Source organism: Sorex fumeus, unplaced genomic scaffold, assembly GCF_029834395.1.
Source record: "Sorex fumeus unplaced genomic scaffold, SorFum_2.1 ptg000260l, whole genome shotgun sequence".
NCBI classification, from domain to species: Eukaryota; Metazoa; Chordata; class Mammalia; order Eulipotyphla; family Soricidae; genus Sorex; species Sorex fumeus.
This window is the reverse complement of record NW_026606317.1, coordinates 1,441,325-1,466,842: the sequence shown is the minus strand read 5'-3', so window position 1 is coordinate 1,466,842 and position 25,518 is coordinate 1,441,325.

Sequence of the window (25,518 nt, the reverse complement as noted above, 5' to 3'; positions counted from 1 at the left end):
GCTTTCAGAATACTTTTTGAGTTCAAGGAACAGGGTGTGGAGATGTTGTGGATTCTCTATCTAAAAGGCAAATTCTAATTGATCTGAGCAGGCTTATGTGATGTTTACTAACACTAGTAGACCAGATGATCAAAACCTTTCTAGAATTCTGATAGAGTTCAATTGGGTTTTGTATCCTTTAAGTTACTGATGATGATACTGGCAGGCATGTGGTTATCTATCGTCCTTCTATTTGGGAAGAGTTTTCCATCAAAGCTCTCCTTTGACAGACTTCCCCTTCTTGTTTTTTTTTTTTTTTAAATATCGGAGTAGGACTATTTACTCAGCCATTGATTAAGCTGATTGAATTGGGCATGAAGTCCACATTACTTTTTTTGCATTCAGAATGTTTATTTTATTTTATTATTTTATTTTTTTCTCCCTTTTTATTGATTCACCATGAGATAGTTACAAAACTTTCATGTTTGAACTTTGGTAATACAATCATCAAACACCCATCCTTTCACCAGTGCACATTTTTTCACCACCAAAATATCCTATATTCCCCTACCCCCTTCCCCAGCCAATGTGGCAGACAATTTCCTCCACTCTCTCTCTCTCTCTCTAATTTGGTTACATTCAATATTTTGACACCAGTCCCACCACCACTGAAACCTGCCGAAAAGGCAATGCTAGACAATTTGTTTTGTATTGCTTGTTATGAATAGAAAATAATGTCCAGGAAAATCTGTCTTGTTCGCTCCTGGGAGCTTTAGTTTATGGCCACTGTGTCTTGGCCATTGATGAGATTCCATGGCGCCTGGGGCAGTTAGTGTTACAGGACAAAACAGAACTCACAAGAATCGGTGTTGGTAAGTTGCCATTTTCGCAGATGTTTGGCAAAGAGATACCAAACAGTTTTCCTGTCGTAGAATCTGATCCATCATCCAACTGTGTGTTAGGCCTTCTCCAAAATGACCAGTTTAGAACAGATCTTTGTCGCAGAACATTTCTGTGGCCTGAGTTTAGGGAAGAAGATCAGTACGAGTTAGTTGAATTGACTTCACTTCATTGACACTTTCTATTCCAGGTGATGTTCAAAGAGAAAAAATGTTCTATACAAGTCTTTGTTTGCTAGCCTTTTCATCACTGAAACTAAAGTTTGGGTATTTCCCTATTTTGGAGAAATCAACCAAGTGTAGAGTTTTGGCACTGCATTTCTCAAAGTAAAGGACAGGCTTCCTTAGGTAACAGAAACAGTTGAATCCATCAAAAAAGAGATGCCAAGGTCAGCGCAAACATGCAGGGGAAGAACTTCATCACAAATGTCACGACCTAACGAAGTAGGTCAGTTCCTGTTGATCCCTGAGGCTCACACAGAGGAGTCAATGTGAACCTCAAACTGGGAATTCAATTTAGGTTAGAATCTCAAGAGCTACATTAGATCATTCCATTCCAGGTAGCTCTCAGCTCAATTCCAGATTTGTCTGGGAAAAAAAAAAACACCTCAGGGTTCTGATCCAAAAAGAGTCACTTTAAAATAAAAGTGACTTCAGCCCAGTTAAAAGATATGTTCTGATGGTTCAGCCCATTCAGAATTTTAGAATTCTTAGAACAACATATCAAACTCACATCACTGATAAATAAGGAGGAGCACACCACATTGGATGGGATGGAAAGTACAAGGCAACCTATGCTTATGAACAAGATATCATGACTTAAGGCTTAACCTGTAAGAGCATGTTAGTAACCATTTCTACAAGGGCCTAAGGGCTCCATGATGAGCTACAATAATCTTCACATACTTTCTTCTACAGGAACATCTTTTGACCGTTTGTAGCAAATTATTGATAACAAGCCATAGAAAATCAATAACTCAGGCTCTGATCTAGGGGCAGGCTTGAGGGGTGGTTGGGACAATTGGAAAGAATGGTGGTGGGAAGGTACAATAGTGGTGGGATCGGTGTTAGAATATGTAATGTAACAAATTATCCCAAACCACTTTATTGAAAAGTAAATTAAAGACATAAATAAAGTCCAATACAACTCTCCCTACTTAAGTCACAGATAAAAATGTTGAGTATTCAGTCTTTTGTTTTTGCCAGTTCAACTGTTGGTCAGTCTGTCTAGTTCATTTTATATATTCAAATAACTTCTCCTATCTGTCTTGCTGCCAGATACTAAATAAAGCTGTCTTGCTTTTAAAACTGTGACTGATGTGACTGAAAGTTTTCACAAAGTCTTGACTACTTCCTTGAAGTGGGGAAAAGAGTATTGTTTGTGGTAATTTATGTATTCAACCACCTGTGAGACAAGGTTTCTCAGAATAAATCTCAGTTGGAAAAAAAGCAAATGAAATATGGATGGTCTCAGCAGAGTTCCTGAGACATTTCCTAATATGCATATCTGTCTATTTGTATGTATCATTTGGCATGTGATGTTCAAGTTTCCTGAAAAGCACTGTTACCTCAAATTTTTTAGAGGCTGGAGAGATCGTACAGCAGGTAGGGCTTTTGTCTTGCACACACATGGCCAACCCACATTCAGTACCTGAGGGCAGAGTCAGGAGTGGCCAAAAGAAATCAGGAAAATAGGGTGAGGGTGTGTGCAGTAGATATATAAGAGAGTTACTTCTGGGTCCCTCAGTCGGTTCACATTGACAAAAGACAACCATGGAAATTCAGCATGGACTTTTCACTATCCCAATGATTCTTTTGTTTTTATTGCAAATACAGACACCTGGTTTGTATTCATAACAGGAAAATTAAACCAGATCAATCTCCTTTTCAGACTAAAGACTTCAAAGCTCACACTTGGGACCCCCTCCATTTAATGTCACTTTATCATCTAGAGTTCTTTTTCTTGATGGCATAGGTAGGAGATGGCTATGTTTCTAGGGAATGCATGTTAGATGAATGGACCCAAAAGAGAGTTCTATGGAAATCATCTGACCCAGAATGCAGGTAGGGGATGACCCTCTCAAACTACCTTTTGTGAAGATGGGACTATTTTGAGAAACACACAGTGCAATGTCTCATGCTAGAAAGAAGGCACTGCACACCTGTATCGCTCAATGGAGCCTCCAACGCTGTAATGTGCCTACAGTTTAAGAGCAATGAATAATGTAGAAAGACAAGAATTTCCGTAATGACCACCTCCTAAAACTGTCTTTGCTTTAGGAAAATTCAACAACCATCTCATCCGACTGCAAGTGTGGATCTCGGTACTGTTTTCAGGAACGAAACCTTTGGCATCAAAACGCAGCAGGACTGTGCAGAGGAGCAGCTACTCACCATTTCTGGTCAATGCAGGAGTCCTGGGGGTGGGTTTCAAAATAAACTGGCATCTTGACCTTGGACGAAGGTGTGCTCTTGTGAAGAGTGGTGGCTGGATGAAAGTTATGTCCTCAGTCGTCGGTACCACGATGCCAAGGTTGCTTCTGACATGGCTCATTTGGATATTGTACGGTATCTCATGACCTACACAGAGAAAAACCACAATGGAGACTTACGGCTGAGTGGTCCTGGCGCTGGTGCTGCACACTGCAACGGGCTAGGATCTATTCCTGGCCCTCGGTCTACCCACAGAGGGACTCCGCCAAAGCCGTTTTAAGTGGGCAAGGGAAAGAAGGGCAAAGAAAGAGACAATGTTGCTTGGAATGCACGTTTCCTGTGTTGGCATAGAAATACAGTATTTCCAGGCAGTCCTGTTTCTCCTTTGATGTTAAGCTATACCAACTCTTCAGAAAATTCTTGGGATCTCTCGATCTCCAATCTATGATTTAGTAGACCTTACCTACTTACCATGTGGGGGTCAAACTAGCAAACCTTAATAGGTAGCCTAATCTTATAAGGAAAAAGAATTCAAGAACTGTATAGGAAAGACAAATGTGTAGGCGAAATTAAATAATACATACTGCTGACAGATTTTTTTTTAAAGTTTGGTAAACTAGTTCTGCTTTTGAGAATTGAAGAGAAAAATCCACACTATTCTTCCCAACTCTACTATTAGGTACTTGTGACTGCCACTCTGGAAATGCTTAATATTTAGTAGTTAAACTTTCTGGCCAATTCTGGCTCTCAGAAGTTAGGAAAACATATCCATCTTATCAAATTTTCAGAAACTCACCTACTAGAAGATATGGTGCTGCCAGTTTTCCAGTTTGAATCCACAATTGATAATCCCTTTCAGTGCCCTTGGAGACAAAATAGAAACCCCTCCTATTGCTAAATGAATAAAGCTATTTATATGCTTCCTACACACACACACACACACACACACACACACACACACAGAGGACAGTGTATTAATGCCAGTTAGGTTCCTGAGGGGGACTGAAGGGGGTTAAAGATTTTGCCTTTGTAAAGCGAACAGCACTGATTTCTACAACCTTTATGCAGTGCTTTTGTTAGGACCCAGGGTCTATTTTCATTTTCCCCTTAGTGATGACTAGGGGTGCATGACCTGCAATATCATCAGGACCTCTCTACTCCCAGTAGCAGACGAAAAAACCCACGACATCACATACATTTTTCAATAAAGAAATGCCTTGGTTTTCTAAAGAGGTCATTTGTAGTGCCCTCACTTGTCTGTCCCTGTCTAGTTGTGTCTGAGAATATTGGATTTCATCTCCAACAAGCCCCTGCAAACACAAGCTCTTATCCATGGAGCCTCAGACATGCTATGTTTGTGTAGAGACCTGAATATGTTAGATGCTGCTGAGTAGCCTCAGCTGCTTCTTAGCAGATGGAGAATGACCATGAAGCTCTGAGAAAAAAGATATCTGGCACAATGTCTACACTCGTTTCATTTGGGACAAATCCCCTCTTGAGCGCAGAAAGGGCAAACCTTCTATATAGAGAAAAGGCTCAGTCCTGATAATAACTGAAACTATTCACTAACAGAATTATAATACAACAATATTCAAACTCAGAAATGAAAGGTATAAATTTAAGCCAACTTGGCTGTATCCTCTGATAGGATCAAGCAAACAGTATCTTCAGTGACATTTGAACAGACAGGTAGTACTGAATATCCTTACCTTTCCCTTTGATGAAAAGATAGAAGATATTGGTTATGGAGAATTCCATCCTTTCCACCTCCCAATATATAATTTTTGCTTCTATCTATCCCCCCCCAAATTATTACTGCAAATAAGAAGAACAGCTAATCAACCCCTTTGTTATCTTGTAGTGTTTGAAAACAAGAATGCCTAAGAACAGTAGAACCAAATAGCCTAAATTTCAAATGAATTTTAAAGCAATATTCATCAATCTTCTGAATTACATGTAGTAGGATGTTTCTAACGTCAAAGATTGATAACTGTGAAAATGAAAGCAAAATTAAGAACATGAGAATAGTTGAATCTCCCTTGTTTCCTCTTAAATCATTCACGTGCTTCCAACCTGTAATTATGATCTGTCTAATAATCAAAGCAGAGGGGCCAGAGAGATAGCACAGTGGTTTAGATGCTTGCCCAGATGCTCAGGTCATATTGCTACATTTTGTACACATGAAACATATTCATATTCAATGTAATAAATGAAATGTCCCATTCCAAATTTTGTTTGTCCCCTCCTTCTTCATTTGTTATACAAGAAAACTTCAGGTGAGGGTCTATTAAACATGTAACAACACTGTCTAGGCACTTAGAAAGATACTCACTCAAGAACTAGTGGTGGAGCAGTGCTGTCTTTTATTTGCATCCTTCTGAAAGTCACTGCCTCTAACATAAGGATCAACTCTGTGGTGGCATTTCTATACTTGTAGGTTGGAGATGACTATTTTCCCAGCTCTTTCCTGTCACCCATCCTCAAACATTCCAATCTTTTCCAGTAATCAACAAAACAACCCCAAGAAACAAGAAACAAAAAACGCCACAGGGGAATATGTGGTGTGTATACTAATGCTCCTTAAATTCACCACAGGAAGCTTTTCTTTTGCATTTAGTAATTCATGATAGGCATCAGCCATTTCACCCGCTGCAGCGAGTGACTCCAGTAGCTATCTGGTCCTTACAGCTCTACTACACAGCAAATCCAGAAACATCCCCTTGATTGAGTAGGTGAGTGAGAACAACCAGAGGAGGAGACTGGGAAAGAATTCGGCAAGTATTGAACAAGTAGCAAGGGAGACAGGAGGTTGAAACTAGACTGAAAACCTAACCTGTATCAATGCACCTAACCGTGCATGTTTATAGCATATACAATATCAATATATTATCACTCAAATAATAGATAGCTTAATCTCTTTTTGATTTGCACATAATCCCAATGAGAGAATATTAAACAATCTTAAGGTAATATTAAAAGCTTCATGTCCCTTTTTCTTTATCTTGAGGGATATTACTTGCATCTCTAGTAAGTCTTCTTGAAGAGATGATCTTAACAAGAATCTACGGTGTCAAAGTTTGTTCTTAATTCAAAGTACCTAGCAGAGAAACTTACTATTAATCCTAATTCTGAGAGGGAGGTCTTGATGACGTCGATGACATTCTCAGAGTTCTTAACATTCAAAATTTTGAACTACAGAAAAAAAAAAACAGGAAAAGAACTATAAAGACGTTGTCACAGATGAACAAATCATTGCCAAGTGATTATTCAAAGGCATATGTTGACTTCAGTTGCTGGTAAAACAGGTAAACAGAAAACAAATTTTTCTACAAATTATTTTTTGCCCATTGACTATGATACACTATAATACAGTATCAATATGGCTAACCCAATAAGGCTCTAAGAAGCAGAAAACTATTATTTTCAGAGGGAGTGTCTGGAACACACTCTCCCGGCACCACAGGGACATTGGTACTCTGCATCATTACTGTATTTGTATTTACATAGTGCAGTGTGTAATTTAAGAACAAAACAAACAAACAAAAAAAACCCTGTATTCTCAGTACTATTCCCACCGGGTGTTGGTTCTACACCTGGTAGAAATTCAGCTTAGGTAAGATAAGAATAACAACTGGCTACAAAGACCTTCAGGTTAGAACTTTTAGGTCTCACTGGTTTTTGTTTTTAGGCACTTTCTACATATCTGGCACTGTTGGCTACTGAAAATTTCATATTTGAATTTCTTACGGAGGGGGGCATCTCAAAATCTCAGGTCTAGCAATTGAGAAGAAACTTTTAGAGACTTAAGAATCATTCCAAACGATGTCACCGAGCACAGACAAATAGTCTATGCTAAACTGTATTGAGAAATTAGGAGATTAGGATATTTATAGAGATGACTCAATTATAAAACATTGACTTTTACAATGTTTTTATCATAAAAATCTATCATTTTTCTCATAAAAATTTTATCATAAAAATCTATCCTATGCCGTAGCTTTCTTGTCTATGAGAAACAATTTTTTTTAATCGCAGCCAAAGCTGGCAGGCTTGTGTGGCCATAAAGTGCTAGGAATCAAATGCAGGGCTTTCTAAATGCTCAGTGTTTAAAGATAATTGTAAGATAAATGAGCAATTAGGGCCTTGTCCCTGCTGGTAGAAAGGAAGCAAACAGGCAGCATCAATGGAAACAAAGTATAAGAGCCAAAAGAATAAAAGAGCCTTTAGGCTAAGTGAAATCTACTCATGATTCTTCACTTTCCCATCACTGATTAAGAGAAGAGAGCACCAAATAAAGGATGTTGTGAGGACCCTCCCAGGGTGGGAGAAGCATGCTAAAAGTAGTCTATAAACCAAACATGATTGCCACTCAATGCCTCTCTTGCAAAACACAGTACCCAAAAGAAGAGAGAGAGAACAAGGGGGAATGACCTGCCACAGAGGCAGGGTGGAACGGGGTTTAAGGGGTGGGGGGATTCTGGGACCCGTGGTGGTGGATGATGGGCACTGGTGGAGGGATGGGTACTTGATCATTGTATAACTGAAACCCAAGCACAAAATTTGTAAGTCTATAACTGTACCTCATGGTGTTTCACTAATAAAAAAAGGGGAAAAAAAAGAAAAAAATATTTCTCTAGAAGCCAATTACGTGCTATGATATATTGTCTTTGGAGATGACTGAATTCAAATGCTTTTAGCCTTAAGACAGACTCTTATTTTCTCAGTACCCAACAGAGGACTAAACTTACCTAACTAACCAGTGCTTGTTTTCCCAGAATGGCAAAGTCGAGTTCTAAGTTGGACTCAACTTGAGCTTTCATTTCATGAGATGCTTCCACCTTTTTAAAGTCTGAAAACCATGTCAAGGAAACCCTCCTATATTCTCTCAATTCTATCCCCTAATTCTAGTTATCACTGACAAAGTGCCTGGTTTCTTTCTTTTTATTTTTGCAGTGCGGGCCTCTGGAACCCAGAGGCTTACACATTCTGACTCCCGGTCCATATCCCTGCCCCCCTGGAATCTCATGATTTCTAAAGTAATGTCTTTCTTAACACTGAGCACATAGATTCAAATGAGTAACTAGAAGCTGTGGATTTTTCCCAGCATGGCTTTCCTGTAGATAAAACAAAGGAAATTTTAGCAGTGGACAGAGCTCTTTGGTCAGTAAGTTAAACTAAGGAGAAAATCTCTATTCTTTTCCATCCAGTAGAAGCCAGTTGTCAGACTGAAAACCTACAGGCCAGGAGGAATAAAGCTCCTTTTGCATGCATTCCTGCTTTATGGGAATGACGACTTCTGGAAGCACGAATCCTTGAATGAAAACTCTCACCAAGAATCAACTCAGATGTGTGTTAGTTCTTGCATTCAATTCACCAGGTACCAATGGTACAGTCAACCGGACCACATTTCTTGTCTTCCAAAATAAGAGTGGGACATTCATCCTCCCCCCACCCCCAAAGCAACCATTTTCCACACACTGCAAAAGGTAGATAGGCTTGGTGGGTGGGCACGGACACATGGTGGAGGCTACAGTGTTAGAATGTTTTCTGTATGAAACTCTGACATTAGCAATGTCTTAAATTGCGGTGCCTGAGAGGAAAAAAATGGAAGTATTCAAAAAGTGCAAGAACTCTGACTGGTCTCCAATGACTGAATGTAACAGCAGCCACAGAAATGGAATGAAAATCTACAGAAAAATGTGCTTTCTTGGTGTGAGTTTTTGCTTGCTACAGGACAGACCTCTGTTGTCTCTTGCCATAAACATTTGAGTATTTCTCATAAGCAGTGCTGCCAAGTATTTAAGCCTGAAAGTGGCATAACTACTCCTTTGGGCTAAAACTTAACTGTTTTAATCTATTTTCACACCAAACTATTCTATATGACTTGGAGATGTGTTATTACAGCCTTTATATCAAGAAAATATTCCTAATCTTTCATTACGCGTCCTGTTCATAACCCCTGGGCACTTGTACTATATTTCAGTTCTTAAATCACCCATAATATCTGAGGATTAAAGTCTAAAATTATATTTGGTCATTGTGACGTAGCAGCACGCTAATCCCTTAAAAATGTCGTCTGTCCCACTCCATCTATTTTTAAATAATGAATAAACCAAGATTTTAAAAACGAATAAACAAACTAACAAACAAAAACACCCCAAACCGGAAAACCAACCAGTTCAAAAAATCTCGAACTTAAGCTTGGACAAGTTGGAAAAAAATTGTGCAAATGGCCATATTCCAACTGCTGCAACTGCTTTCCCAAGGATCCAGGGAAATGTGAGTGCCAGAGGGGGGAAAAGGATATCTGACAAGCAATATTCTTTCCTCATGGCAATATGAAATTCTGTGCTTACCAGGACTTTTGCTTCCTTCATTTGCTCTACAGTGTACATTTCCTATAGACAGTGACACCCTTCTCCTCAGGAAGCTCATTTTCCCACAATACTAGTTCTGGATGCCCAGCCTGCCATAGTGCATACACTGCCTGTCTCTCTTTAGATCGTTATGGCCCTTGGAATTGCGTTTCCTGGCTTAGAAAACACTTACTTTTGCGCAGTTATCAATATTCTTGGTGATTAACTTCAATGAAAGAACCTTCGGAAAATCTTTTTCCTTTTCAATGTCGATATATCTAATCAAATTCAACACGGAGTCAGTTTTCTTCTAATAATTTATTATCAGTTTATCTATTTGACTACTGTTTTCAGTATATGTATTTACTATTAAAAACTCACGGTAAGGTTCAGCAAAGTCAGATGACATTACGGGCTGAGAGAATTTTTGATAATTCTTAGGGCATCGGACATGGGAACAAAACAAGAGCAGGAGATCCGTTCATTCAAGTGAAATCTGAGAAGCATAATCATGTGAAGGCAGCTCCAGGTGATGGTTTCTCCTTCCTGTCTGCCTATCTTTTTCAGAAGCCCAGAATCTGGCTTATAAAGACAGGTGAGCCATACAATACTTGACAAGACAGAACCAAAACAATGGCCTTTTCCTTCTTGACTGGAGTCTAAATCTCAATTCTCCCAAGATAACTGGAAAGGGAGAGAGGGGAGGAGGAGCAAGGAGCTATGGGCCGAAGACATAAAAAGAATCCTTTGAGTCTGTCTGCTCCAAGGTACAGAGCATTCTTTCTTTTTGAGGTACTCAGCAGGAAACTTTCCATATTTGGAAAAGAAACTTTAACACAAGCTTTTGCAGAAAAGTTTCGCTCCAAGAGGAGGTTGGAAGTATGGAAATGGATGGCAGAGAGTACTATTTATGTCTAAAATGATCTAAGCAAACTTCAGTGTTCTCATCCCTAGAAAGTAAGACATTGGAGCTGGAGAGAGCACAGCGGGTAGGGCGTTTGCCTTGCATGCGTCCGACCCGGGTTCGATTCTCCGCATCCCATATAGTCCCCCAAGCACCGCCAGGAGTCATTCCGGAGTGCAAAGCCAGGAGAAATCCTGAGCATCGCAGGGTGTGACCCAAAAAGCAAAAAATAAACAAATAAAAAATAAATAAAAATAAGAAAGTAAGACATCCATGGAACATGAGAACATTATTTACACTAAGTAGTAGTCTACAGACTCCACCGCTCATTTGGAGGACAAATGAAACATTTTTAGGAAGGAAAGGGGAAACATTTTGGATGGATCTCTGTAGAAAATAATTCAATGATTTAACTATCACTTAAAGATTAAAATGTCTACTGTAAAATACCTTTGCAACATGATAAGCCAAATTTCCTTCTCATCTGCAGATCTGTAATCAATGAAAATGGGATAGAACAGTTAATCCCCTATTGAATTTGAAAATAAAAAGAATTCAAATGAAACGATAAACTCCTTCTACAAACCTATACTGAAGATTATCAATGGAGATGTGCTATTAACAGTTTGAAGCTCCTTATGGACTGTGTCCTATTGCCATCTTGGTCTCAGTCTGGAGAAGTTTCCTCTCAGGAAAAATTTTTCAGTCCTGTTTTTCCACCCCTCTTGGGAAGATTCAAGACAGGCCCACTTTGTGTGTGGGGGGGGGCGGGGGCGATCACAACCGGCACTGCACAGGAGTTACTCCTGGCTCTGCACTCAGGAGTCACTCCCGGAGGTGCTTGGGGAACCATATGGGATGCTGGGAATCGAACCCGTTTGGTTGCGTGGCAAGGCAAACGCCCTACCCGCTGTGCTATTGCTCCAGCCCCCAGGCCCACTTTTTTGACTTAGCTGCTCTTTGACAAGTGGCATTGTCCCAATGGGAAATAGCTCTAATAGTGGAGTAAGAATTTGATTTGTCATTTAAAAATTTTGCAAACTTTATGATCATGGTGAGAATGGCATAATAACGTGAAGCCTCATGCCGCTAGCTGTCAAACTGGCCACTTAGTTCAGTGTTTGGTAGCATCAAGTGCCAAATAAAATGTATGCTTCAGAGCTGGAGCGATAGCACAGCAGGTAGGGCATGCCTTGCATGCAGCCAACATGGCCGACCCAGGTTCGATTTCCAGCATCCCATATGGTCCCCGGGCACCGCCAGTAGTCATTCCTGAGTGCATGAGCCAGGAGTAACCCCTGAGTATCGCTGGGGTAACCCCTGAGTATCGCCGGGTGTGACCCAAAAAGCAAAAAAAAAAAAAAAAAAAAGAAAAGGTACGCTTCACTGAAACTTCGAAAGATGAAAGCAGGTTGGAAAGACAGTTCAGAGGTTCATGATTGCCTTAGCAAGGCCCTCGGTTCAGTTTCCTGGCACCACATGTCATCTGTGACCACGGCCTGGTGGGTCAGCCCTGGTGTCTCCCAGAACTGCTGGGGCTGAGCACCCAGTCACTTGGCCGTCTGGCTGAGTATCACTGCGAGCAGCCCCTGGCTCACCTCCCCAAATAAAACCTGTGTGAAACTTGGCCCACTGAGGGGCAAGTAAATTGGATCTGAAATCTATTGTTAGAAAAACAAACTGATTTTTCATATAAAAAATCTGTGATTTAATTACACTCAAAGGAGACAATCTTCATCTGAATCATCTGGTTAAGTTCAATGAAAACTAAAATCACTATTGTTTTTTTTTTCCTGAAGTCACTGTTACTTCCTTTGATTTTTCTTGGTGCAAAGTGGAGGGAATGGGACACCCAGCAGTGTCAGTGGATCATGCAGTGCTGGGGTCTGAACGTAGTCATATGTTGAAGTGTCTAAGGAACAAAGATCCCCCCAAGAAAAGGTTCTCTCAGATATTAGGAGAGGCTGCTTCCTAGGTACCAAAGATGTATATGTGCATATTTTTATCAGCATATACCTGCACCCATGTGTGGCCAGTGTCCAGAGTAACTGGGAAGAAACAACTGGGCGCAGAAGGAGATATTGTCAGCCACAGACTAGATAGACTAGTTGTCAGAAAATTTTGATATACTTTGAAGACATTACCAACTTATTCATCTTCCCCTCGTCCTCCTCCGCTCCCTCCTCCTCCACCACCTACTCCCTCTCCTCCTCCTGCTGTACTTCCTCCTCCTCCTTCTCCTCATGCTCCTCCTTCTCTTCTGAGAGTAGTTAGGGGGCCATATGCAATACTTTGATCTACTGGGGTATATCCAAGGTAAGCACCTTAATTCCTGTACTAGTTCTACAGCCCCAATCCCCAACTTCTCTGTCATTCTACCCCAAGGGAAACAAGTGCCCCGGTAAAAAAGAGAATTAGAAATTTACCAGTTTGGCAAACTGAAGGCTCAAAGTCAATTTTAATCTGATCTACAAGAACAGGTTTTTCTTGTGTTACTGAGTGTGTGGAATAAAGGTCTTATTAGGTATTGAAATATTTCTGATGAGTTTTGTAGATATATCATTTCATGTATTTCCTATATCTCTCAAACAGTGCTCCCGTTTTTACTATCCTTCTCTATGAAGCAAGTGCAGTGCCTTTTTCCTTGTAGGCACAGGTCTCAGGTTTGTGAATCAAGAGGACAAGTGGTGAGAGCCATCAGAACTACCTTGAAAGCCTTTTCTAAAGAGGAGATATCTTTTATCTCTATCCCAAGTCTAAGTCCATATTGATCGTTTACTCCTTGCCAAATTAGATTCAACGGAGAGGAAATTCCTCATCCATATGTCAGTTTTTTTCCAACTTTGTTAGTCATCATTAGTCTTTTCTGATTTGTTTCTTTATATTTGGACAATAGAGTGCCACTAGTTAGAGAGGCTGCTTCTTCAGCTGTCAGCCAGATTCCCCCATCCCATTTCTGATGTTCTTCACCTTTTCGTGTGCACTCAAGTTTTCCCTCTGGGATTTCACTTCCGGAAGAAAAGTTTCATCAGTATTTTTTTTTTTGTCAAATAGGTTTAATGATAAAAAGTTCTTGCAGCTTTAGAAAAATATTCTACTATCCGGTTTTGAAGGTTATTTTTCCTGGCTGTGGTATTACAGGGTGAAAGATTTTTCTTTCAGTACTCTAGAGAGGGCATTCCACAGTATTCTGATGGCCACAGATTCTGATGACAAGTTCATTGTGATGGGAATGAGTGTTCCTTTCCATGGAGTACGTTTTTTTTGGTCATATTTGATCTAAAGCAGTGTGTCAAATGTTTACTCTCCTTTTAGGAGTTCACAGAGCTAACTGAAACAACCTGGTTAAGTTCTACCAAAATTGGGAGGGTTTTAACCATTATTTCTTCAAATGTTTATTGCCTCCTATCCTTCCTCTCATCTTTCAGGAGTTTGAACCAGAAGTCTATTATGTCTTTTGGCAGTTTCCAACAAGTATCTGTTACTTAAATTTCTTTCTATTATTAGGCACTTTGTTTTGATGTTATCTTTAAATTCAGTGGGTATTTCCTCTTTTATTTTCATTCTACACTCAGCCTACACAGATGACTTTTTCCTTTTTAAAATGATAGAGTACATATTATTTATTTATTTATTCATTTATATTATCAGATGAAAGAGGTTTTAAATACACAGAACTCAAAACATATTGTAAAGGACCCAAGGATTAGGAGTCCAACCACCAAAAACTAAGACATTGTAGTTTCAACTCTGAAAATCTCATTTGGATCTTTGAAATAAATGTTTTCTACTTTTGCTGAGATTTCTAATCTTTAAATTCATTTCATTTGGCTTTCACCAACGGAGCTACTAGCAATAACAACTGCTATCAACCTTTCTCACCTTGGCAGGCAGCAGTCTAGTTCTTTGACTTTTGTTTCCAAGGACTGTGAGTGTACCTTGTGAGGACAATGTCTAGTATATAGATAATTTTTTGGAGCTACCCTTTCCCTACTCTCCCTTGAAAGATTCCCCCCTCACATCCCAGTGGTGGCAGTGAACCTCTCTGCATTATGGTTCTTCCGTCCAGATGAGACTGGGTTTTTGTCAAGAATAGCCCCTGAGCTCCTTCAGTATGGCCCAAGATGCCGTACCTGAAGAAAAATGTAGTATGCATATAACAAACACTAAAACAAATGCTGGAATGAGTTGGGGTGTGCAACTGATCAAGAACACAGGCTTGAATTTGCATTGACTTATGAACCACAACCCTCATTCAGCACATTCAACATGAAAGCAGCAAGACTTTCTATACATCAATTCTCCAAGCCCATCCCAGCATTGGAATGAGTCCTGTAAATGTAACCTTGATTCCCTGAAAGAACCTTGCTTTTGATATTCACATCTTCCTAGTTCCCAAAGAAGAACATGATAGACAGTTTGGGTAACCCATTATTTTGTAGCATTACTTTTGTTCCTGTTACGAAAGCTGACTTCTAGTCCATTGAGCAGTACAGTTTGTCCAGTCTAATTATTTTTTAAGATGCTTCAGTGAAGTTCTATCTCAGTTCATTGAAAAGATCAACTTGAAAGTTCCACATCCAAAACTCAAGGGAAGGACATGCTGGTGGGAAAGTGCCAGGTTTGTGACCACTTGTGTCCTCTTATAAAGTCACTGGTGAAGACAAATGACTCCAAGAGTTCCCCGTATTCTCCCCTGAATTCACATTGTAAGAACTCTTTAGGAGAATCAAAGGAATACAAGTATTCTATGAGAGTGTGTCAAAAGAGTTGTTCCAGGTTACATGCACTATCAGAATGAAGTGCTTTATAGAATGAGGCTTTTCAAAGGGACCAGTATGGCAAGAATAGCTGGAAATGAGCAGGCTGGACAAGAACTGAGTGCTCAAAGTAGGTAACAGGATATACCTGATACCTGATAACAGGATACACCTGTCAGTATGTGTGTTGTAATCCACAATGTCCAAAGGAGAGAGGGAGGGAGAGACAGGGAGAGAGGGAGGAAGGGAAAGAGAAGGAAAGAGAAAGGGGGACAGGGAAAGAGAGAGGGATGGAGAGAGGCCTGCCTCTATGGGGTGGGGTGGGTGGGAGGTGTTGGGAGGGAAACTGGGGACACTGGTGCTGGGACCAGTGTACACTATGGAGGGATGGGTCTGTATGGAGACCCACTGTGGAGGGTTGCTGTATGACTACAACTCAATCATGAACAACTTTGTAAGGGTCTATCTCATAGTGATTCAATTAAAATATCTTTGAAAAAATAAATTTGCTTCTAGTCTATCCTCAAAATGGTCTGAAAAATGGACATTCCTAGGAGCTAAGAACGGAAACACAGGGGAAACTACAGTTCTTACCTAAATGTTGCCACGAAGTTTACTATGGGCCATCCTAACACAAATGTTTTATCAGAATGACAGTTTCTCTCCTCAACTTCTTCGGTACATGTTGATATCCACAGATCAGACAGTCTTACTTTGTATTTAATTTGATAAGTGTTATTGTACCTGAAAAGATAAAACCAAATAGGACTTCCTGTTATGTGATTTCTTCAATGTGATGAGAGTTTCTGTACTTGTGATAAGAGCGTAGTTTCCAGATGTTAGGGGCAAACCAAAACCTTATCCTTATTTTCATTAGCATGAAGTAAAAGGTAAAGGTAAAGGCCCTCCCGTTGATCGTCGATTTGCTCGAGCGGGCCCAGTAACGTCTCCATTGGAGACTTTGTTGTTACTGTGTCTGGCATATCGAATACTCTCGGTAGCTTGCCGGGCTCTCCGAGAGGGGCGGAGGAATCGAACTTGGGTCGGCCATGTTGGCTGCTTGTAAGGCGAACGCCCTACCTGCTGTGCTACCGCTCCAGCATGAAGTAAGCACAGTAAATTTTAACATAGGCCAAATGTAATCCTTGAAATAGTTGATGCATCAGCCCACATGCTTGCACATTATGGTAGAGAAATGATGTAACATGGCAATTTGATTTTTCTAGATATTGAACAATATATTTGGATCAAAAACAGTTTTGAAAGTATGATTTGAAAGGAAATCAGTTTATTTTTAACATTCTTACATTTCAAGATGATTAAGTAGGTGAAAAACATATTTAAAGTCCCTTTTTTGGGGGGTACGGTGCTGCCAGCAGGTCAACCTGTAAATGTCTGGCAAGTGCATGATGGTGCCTGATGGTGCCTTCCTTTAGGCTTCCAGATACCCCAAAACTGCTGTTGTGCCTTTGGCCAGACCCCAACAACCTGGGGCCAAGTTTACCAAGAAATTCAACGGCCAAAAGTTAGGTATGTGGGAGACATACCCACAAACCACCTCATTTATTGGCCTTATTTTAGAGGCCCATAAATCTCAAACGAGGTCCAAAGAGGCAATTAGGGCCTGTAGCGCAGAGGTAGGCAGGAACCTGTGCCACACTCAAGGCCCCTCTCCAAGAGCTCAGGCCGAGCCTCACGCATGAGTGAAGTCCTACAGAACCCAGGTAATGGGGAACTTTGTGACCTTGGTCTCTGGGCTCAGAGGGAACAGGAGCAGAGATCCTCTGCCCGGTTGCCCCAGTCTCAGGCCACCAAGGAGTCACAACCATAAGCCACCTCCTGCCGGTGCCAGATAATCTCATCACCGGCCACCGTCCAGATCACATGGCTGCTTCTCCCTAAAGGGAGCATGACATGCGCCCCCGATAACCATGCCACAGGACTCTGCACCAGGCTGTTTTCCATTCAGGGTCCCCCAGAGGGGGCGCGGGTGGAAGCCCTCCCTGCCCCACGAGACCCAGCTCTGGCAGCCAAAAACTTCCACAACCTATCCGACGCCATGCTCAAGGCTGCTCCCCACATGCTCAGGCGAACCTCACATATGACTAAATATATCCCTGGACTGTGCCACCATGAAAGCGGCCACAAAGCAAATTATAAAACACTCCCTACCCATTTTCCATAATTACCACACCACAGTCGATGGGATTCAGATAGTTGGCAGCAAATAATAGAGTGAAAAAAATATATCCACAGATCAGACAATCTGCATATATACATATTTTCAGAGATGTATACCAAAGCTCACACCACCCAAACTTTTACAATATATTAATGTTAATAATATCCTAAGAATATCTTAATGGCTCCTGCCAAAATAAAACAATCTTCACACTGTTTCCTATATGAGCACTTTTTTGTAAGCATGTTCAGCAGTTCTTCATAACAGACAATACAAAATATATTACTTCAGTTATGTTTTGTGACAGGGATTGGGGTTTGGGACGGAAACATCCCGAATTTGGTGGAGGGAAGGTGGAATGGTGGTGGGATTGGTGCTTGAAAATTGAATGTAATCAAACATTGTGAACTAACTTGTACAATTAAAAAAATTTTTTTAATAAAGAAGTAATGTGGAATTCATGCCCAATTCAGTGACCTTAACCAATGGCTGGATAAATAGCAGTGCTCCTACATTATAAAAATTAAATAAATAAAATTGAAAAATCATGTTTCTTTTTGGAGATTTGGTTCACATGGTGTTCTCTTCTATTTTGGCTATAATGAAAAACAAAAACTCACAGAGCATAAAAGCAGAGCCCAAGATGAAAGTGAAAGAGAAAAGAAGTCAGAAAGAATTAGATTGAAGTAGAGTCACCACAAGGAATCATCTCCGGGGGCTGAGAAAATGATCTACTTTAGGTCAGCAATGGAAGAGATTTCTAACAATATCTACGTCATCTTCCCCAACTCCAACTCCTTAGGACCACGGTCGTCAAACCTCCTTGTCAGGTCACCAAATTCGCTATGTCAGGAACACTCCTAAAGTAATTGAAACTTAAACAGGCAGGAGGAGAGAATGCCCAGAGAAATGTGACTTCCTATCGCTCAGAACCAGTGTAATGGTAATGCTGTTTTATAATATGAACAACAGTTTAGTGGTAATGCTGTTTTATAATATGAACTACATTGTGCATTCTACTTACTTGATTTTGGCGATAATAAGTATATCCTCATAGAGAAATAAATGGCGGTCCTGTTTCTGGATGCCTCTCTTCAATTCAACAGGACTACTCAGCAGTAATTCTCTCTGAGTGGTCAAGGTGGGTGAACAACCATAAGGTTCATCATGGAAAGTAGCACCCTGCCTGTAATTATCAAGCACCACAATCTTTAGTCAATCAATTAAATGGGTTTCAACAAAATCACAGTTTCTAGTGGCTATATTCAAGGGTCTTTATGTTTTCCAGTACAATGGTTCAGTGCACTAAATATTTCTAGTCAACTGCCACACAGAAGTTTTGAATAGTTCATTAGAAAAAAAATTCAAACAGAGCAAAGTTGAAATTTTATAAGACATGTATAGTCCAATTTAAATTCAACCACTCCAATGTTTTATCTTAGGTGTACAATGAGTTTCAACATATGCATTCACCTTTGAAGTCAGAACCCGGTCAGTACACAGAATGGCATATAGTCACTGCCAACATGTTCTCAGGTGTTACCTAAACTCTCTTGGGCTGGTGCGATAGCGCAGCGGCTAGGGCGTTTGCCTTGCACACAACCAACTGGGTTCGATCCTTCTGTCCATCTCAGAGAGCTCAGAAAGCGACCGAGAGTATCCTGCCCACACAGCAGAGCCTGGCAAGCTACCTGTGGGGTATTTGATATGCCAAACACAGTAACAACAAGTCTCACAATGGAGACGTTACTGGTGCCCACTCGAGCAAATCCATGAACAACGGGAGAAAAGTGCTTCGGTTCTACCTAAATCATTGAAGACGGATTGCTCCTGAGTTCTTTTTCTGGGTTCTCTTTTCAATGCAGGTGGAGATGTATTGGCTCAAAAGTCTTCTACTGCCAAACACAAATCTTTAGAGATTTTTTAAAATTGCCCAAACAAGCAGATCTTACCTGGTCTGCATATTCTATGTAACTACAACCAGCTTTGAGAACCACTGCCAATGGTTGTATCTATGGAGTATATGGTCTAGAGATCAAATTTGAAGCGAATTTTTTTTAAATGACCAGTATCAAAGGGAAAAAAATGTTACCACATCGTCAATTACACATTTCATATGTATACACTCAGGCTATGTTAAAGGATAAGGTGGTTAGATGATATACCTACTAAGAGTTAATATATCGAACTTTTAGAGAAGGTAGATGATCTTACCATTTCAAGCAACAGAATGAGGAACAGCAAGAAGAACCTTCTGAAATGGTTTAAAAAAAAAACAAGGTTCAATTATTTCTTGATATGAAAATTAATGCTTAAATATATGAAAAGTTTAGTGTTCTTCGAACTATAAGAAGTATATAAACTCTAGATAGGGCAATCTAAGAAAGAAAATTCCCTTTTGATATATGTCCCACGTGCAGGACATACCGTGATTTATTAGAAGGGATTCCTGTGTCTTATTTGCTGTCTAGCATCCCGGTTTGCTTTTTCCTCTTTCCCACAATGGGTGGAGATATTCAAATGTCTCAGTCTATTCGATTTCTTCTAGAGTAGTGGTTTTCAACCATTAATCCACAAGCTGGTGCTGGTCTATGAAAATGTTACTGCTGCTTAACACCTGGCTTTCATTTTATATTAGATGTAAAAACTAGTACAGGGAATAGTCACGGTCACGGTCCTCCCGTTGTTCATCAATTTGCTCGAGCGGGCCCAGTAACGTCTCCATCATGAGACTTGTTGTTATTGGGTTTGGCATATAGAATACCTCACGGGGAGCTTGCCTGGCTCTCTGAGAGGGGCAGAGGAATGGAACCTGGCTCTACGGAGCCCGCTGCATGCAAGGCCAACGCCTTCCCGCTGTGCTTCAGTACCGGACAGGTCTGTCCCCGCTCCTCCCCCTCCTGGAATACTGCCTGCAGGCGGCCTCCCTGCCGCCCCCTCCCCCACCGATGGGGGTGGGGAAGAAATATAAAAGCGGCCAGGAGGGGGCAAAAAGGTGCAGGAAGGGGGAGGGGGAAGGGCTGCAGGAAGAACTAGAAAAAAAAAGGCTCAGGAAGGAAAGGGGGAAGGGGAGCGCCAGTTGTTGGCAGTCGCTCGAAAGACAGGGTCACCGGCCGGCCGGCCTGGAGATCCGAGTGCCAGAGGGACTGACAGACCCGACCGGACCCAGGCGAGGCGAGGCGAGGTCTGCGCAGGGATGGACCTCGAGCGGGAGGAGAGCACATGCGAAAGTGATGCCGATATAGAATGGGATCCAGGGAGGAAGAGGGAGAGGGGGAGGGAGAGAGGGAGAGAGGAAAGAGGGGGAGGAGAGAGAGAGAGAGACGGGATTTCGGTGTTCAGTGGTGGTAGTGGTGGTGGAGGAAAATGGGCACTGGTGCACTGGTTGTAGGACTGAGATTTCAACCCGAAAGCTTTGTAACTGTTTCTCACGGTGATTCAAGAAGTAAATTGATATTTTAAAATAAAAAGATCCGGGTGGCTCAACTGGTCGACCTCGGGACGCAGCGGGGCCGGAGTCCCGGGTGGGGGCGCGGATGGGACGGATGGTGAGAGTTGCTGGAGTGGGGGGCGTGGGGGGGGACGGGAAGGGTGGTGGAGGATGGGAGGGGACTTTGCGAAGGGTGGTGGTGTGAAGAGGGGAGGGAGATAGCATAGCAGTAGGGTGTTTGCCTTGCACGCAGCCAACTACAGGGAATAGTACTATAAAAAAAGAGTTTTTATTTTTGCCTTAGTGGTCATGAAGGAATTCTATTTTCACCTGCCTGGAGGCGTCAAACACTCGAAAATCACTATGAATCATTTTGATTTGACATCTATATTTACATTTATGGATTATTTCAGTGACATAAAACATGACCTTTTGGGGAAAGCAGGGATGGCTGGCCGGAAATTGCTAACTTTAGGAAGAGAGTGAACTAAGTTTCACTCCTTGGAATTTGTTTACACAATATAGTTTTGGCACTAAAACCTGTCATGCCTTGGCTTTCCATAGGTGACTGGAGGGAAGCTGGGACTTATTTCCCTATGTCATTCAGGAACCATGCCCCATTTAGTGCCTTACCACCCGACTTTCCTGCATTTGATTTACCCATCCTCATCACAAAGGCAACTGAGAGACAGGCAAGAAAATTCACAACAGATCTCTCCTCTGAAACCATAGGAGAAGGGAGTGACATATTCAAAGCATTGAATGACTCTCCAGTCTAGAGCCTTCTATCTTGCAAAACTGTCAGACTTGAGGGAGGGATAAATACATTTTCAGACAATCAAGAGCTGGCAATATAAGCAGCATCTAACTACAAAAATACAGGTTACAGAAGATGCCGCCACGCAGGAGAACCAGGGAGAAAGGCGTGGCTTTTTAGAATCATAAAACCTCTCAAATGGCAATACTGAAGAAATATAAAAACAGAACAGACCAATTCCAAGCAAGGAAATTAAAACGGTCATTCCAAATCTCCCCAGGAGGAGACTCGTCTAGATAGGTTCATGGGTAAGTTCTAGCATACCTTTCAAAAAGATTGAATACTTAATATTCCTCAAACTTCTCAAATGTGAAATAAAGAGGACTAGGCAAATCTCTAGGAAAGCAAAATTACATGGATACTGAAAGCAGATAGAAATATGACCTGAAAAATTTTCAGATGAATATCACAATTGATCATCAATTTAAAAATCCATAACAAATCTTAGCAAACTGAATTCAACAACATACCAGTTGTAAGTACCAATACACCACAATTAACTGGGTCTCATGTAAGGAATGAAAAGAGTGTTCAATGGAAGCAAAGTAATGTCATATGCAATAAAATAAATTTTTTAACAATTTCCATTGATTATATGATATTGTGTATAACATTGATTGTATTGTTTGATACAGAGACATCTGTATGATTATACTACTGGATAAAAAAGCTTTTGATGAATCCAACACCCACTCATGATAAAAATTCTCAACACAGCAGGCATAGAAGCAAACTTCCTTAAGATAGTAACAACCATTGACAATAAACTACAGCCAGTATTTCACACAATGGTGAAAACCTAAAAGGCTTCCCTCTGACATCATACACAATGCAAGGATGCCACTTTCTCCACTGTTATTCAACATAGTATTGAAAGCCCCAGTAGTATTTAAGCTAGCAAAAAAAAATCAAAGAGATCCACCTGGAAGTCTAATTATCACTCTTTTCAGATGACATGGAAATATGCATAGAGGATCAATTTTTAACAGCTTTGTGAGTCATGGTGCCAAAGTAGAAGCATGCCATGCCTTTGCACAGATTTTATATTAAGTCAGCACAGCATTCACCATGTATCAAATGTATGCTCACTTCAAATAAGGGTAAATAACATTGACATGGACTTCCTTTTACAAAAGGGATACATAGCTTGAAGAAAATCACCTGAGTCCTTTGGAGATACAAACTACTAAGTTAAAATGTCATTTCACAGTTAGAAATAAATGGAACGAATAGCCAGTCAGTTCCTATACATTACAAAAGATTAAAAATGAAATGTGTACTGAAATAGGATGGAGCCCCAGTAGATTACATGACCATTTCAGAATATATTTAACTGATTTAGCTTATTCACTTCACATTTTTACAAATTTACTGACAGACTTAACCATAGTTAAAGGAAACAATTTATGATATTCATTGATAATCCAACTTTACCATCCACTGTGATGTTAGAGTCATGTTGTTCTTCTTGCCTGAAATTTATAAAAGTGCCTTAGGATCATGCATAACTATCAGATCTTAACATGCATTATAAGAAAAGATTTGTGTGAAACCAATCTGTAGAGCAGCATTAAAATGACTTTTCCTCCTATCTTTTGATTGCTCTTTCCAGAATGGGTCTTTTTTAGGTTTGGGGGCCACAGGTACACTCGACCTTTGGGCTATCCTATCTAATTTCTTTACAAATAAACTTCTTTTTTGTTCAGCGCTTGATAGGTGATGCTAAAGGACAACTCCCACCTCCCAGGGACTACTCTTAGAGGCTGCTCTTCCTGGTGCTTGGGGACAATGGGGTGCTGTGCTGGAGTTTGATCCCAAGCCTCCTGTATGCAAAAATGTGCTCAGTCCACTGAGCTCTCTCCAGCCCCTCTCTAAAGAAATTTTATCAAAAAGTGGGACCTATGTGTTTGTATCCAATGTGATAGAACATTCACTTCTGAATCAATTTCAAAGTAACTGATCACAAATATCACCTGGAAGGCCTTACAACTCATCTAAAGAAGAGGCCTTATCTTTTGCAAACCACAACACCCTATAGGAGAGAGAGAACAAAAGTGAATGAATGCCCTGGTGGGGGGTGGGAGGGATACTGGGATCCGTGGTGGTGGGAAATGGGCACTGGTGGAAGGATGGATCATTTTATAATTGAAACCCAAGCACAAAAATTTGTAAGTCTACAACTGTACCTCATGGTGTCTCACTAATAAAAATTAAAAAGAAAAAAAAAAGAAGAGGCCTTATTAGACAACTTCATGAGTCCTATTTTCTAATAGCAGGTGAAGAGTTCAGGTGCTGAAATGTTCAGGAAACATACATGAAATAACATGGCTAGTAACCAGTGTTGATTCAAAGCTTCCACTTACTGGACACCAGGATTTTCCTCTACATCAGGATGTTCCTCCACATTAGGTTGTTCCTGAACACCAGGCTGTTCCTCCACATTAGGTTGTTCCTGAACACCAGGCTGTTCCTCCACATTAGGTTGTTCCTGAACACCAGGATGTTCCTCCACATTAGGTTGTTCCTGAACACCAGGATGTTCCTCCACATTAGGTTGTTCCTGAACACCAGGCTGTTCCTCGGGTGTCCCACCAATATTGAGAGATGCTGCAGTATCAGGTGTCTCTGGCATTTTTCCGTCCTGTTGAGAGGGAAAAAACCCATCAAAATAAAGGTTTTCAAACTGTTTTGACTTTGGAGGTCATACCTGGCGGTGCTAAGGAGTTACACCTGGCTCTGCACTCAGGAACTAGTCCTGGAGGTGCTCCAGGAAACCTATGAAATGCTGGGTATCGAACCCAGTGTGGGCATGTGCAAGGCTAATGTGCTAGTTGCTGTACCATCATCAGGTCCCCAGCTCCACAACTTTTGTGTTACCTTTGAAGGAGCTTATGATCCCATTATGTAGATGAAACAGTGACATCTGAAACAGTGTCACTATAAAGAGGTAATAGTTGTTTAGGGTCAGAGAGCAAGGAATTGTATGTGGAGTACACTAGGACGGGCCCAATAGCATAGCGGTAGGCCCGGGTTCGATTCCTTCGTCCCTCTCGGATAGCCCAGCAAATTACTCAGAGTATCCTGCCCGAACAGCAGAGCCTGTCAAGCTCGCTGTGGCGTATTCAATATGCCAAAAATAGTAACAGCAGTCTCACGATGGAGATGTTACTGGTGCCCGCTCGAGCAAAGCGGTGAACAACTGGAGGACAGTGCTCCAGTGCTACATTCCATGAACCAAACATCATCATAACAGTTGTCAGCTGATATAAAACTTGTTTGGACCCCTGTTGGAGCAGGGGCAGGAACAATTCCCTCTGAGTCATAGATTCCTCAGGGCAGGCTCTATACTACTTCACAGGCTTGAGAGGCTGCAATCCCGGCTTCCAGGAAGGACAGAATTTGAAGAAATCAAGTCAAGGAGGAATAGAGTTAAAAGATGGAGACTGTATTCTTAAGGGATTTAAGGGACCTTTAAGTGTACATATGTTTATATTGGGAAATCCCACCTTCTCTGACATTATTCTTCCTTCCTTTTTATTTTGGCTTTAATGGAATCACTGTTCATAGTGCTGTACAGAATATTAACATTAGTGATAAATGTATTTCCTTCCGATGAAGTTATCCAAAGAATTAGTCTGTAAATTGAGGGCTTTTTCTATTATCAAAATTTTAATTGAGGCACCATGATTTACAAAGCTTTCTATATTAGGGTGTCGGGCATCCAATATCCCAACACCAATTCTACCACCAGTGTCATC